Source organism: Elephantulus edwardii, unplaced genomic scaffold, assembly GCF_000299155.1.
Source record: "Elephantulus edwardii isolate Elephantulus edwardi_28Jun2011 unplaced genomic scaffold, EleEdw1.0 scaffold00027, whole genome shotgun sequence".
NCBI classification, from domain to species: Eukaryota; Metazoa; Chordata; class Mammalia; order Macroscelidea; family Macroscelididae; genus Elephantulus; species Elephantulus edwardii.
In genome coordinates, this window is record NW_006399777.1 from 5,356,159 (window position 1) to 5,356,942 (window position 784).

Sequence of the window (784 nt, forward strand, 5' to 3'; positions counted from 1 at the left end):
AAAGCGAACTGATTTTTGTATGTTGATCTTGTATCCTGCTACTTTGCTGAATTGGTCAACTACGTCCAATAGTTTTCTTGCTGAGTCTTTAGGGACCCATAATCTTTAAGATGAAGATCATGTAGCTCTGATAAAAAAAAATTAATACTTTAAGTACCTATTTACAAAGTTCAAAGACTAGGTATAGCCTTCAGTGTGATCACACCTCGGCATATTAAATCAACCTGTGGTGTCAGCTCTGACTCACAGCCAACCCTCCAGCAGGTATCCAAGGACGTATATCACACCGGAATAGGTTGCTTATTTTTCTCCTGGAGAGCTGCTGGTAGTTTTCAATCAACCACGATCCATGTCAGTGGCTTATAGATTATGCCGTTAGAGCTACCAATTAAATTATGTTGTTGTTGCTGTTACTATGTGCCACTGAGTTAGCTGCTACTCATAGCAACCCTAAAACCAACAGATCTGAACTGTGCTCTATCCTGTGCCGTCCTCACAATGTCCAGCATGTTCATGGCCATTGCTACATTCATTATGTTTTTGAGGGTCGTCCTCTCATTCTTTTCTTTTTGTCCCTGTCTTTCTAATGGCTTTTACTTTCTTCTTTTTTAATTTTTTTTTTTGCTTTCTTCTTAAACGATGTTACCTACAACTCATCTATCTGGTCTTCTGTTATTAGTTATAAATGCATTAAGTCTATTCTTGAGATGGTTTTAAATTCCACTGGGATAGACTTAAGGTCATATTTTGGTGCTCATGGACTGGTTTTCATTTGATTCAACTT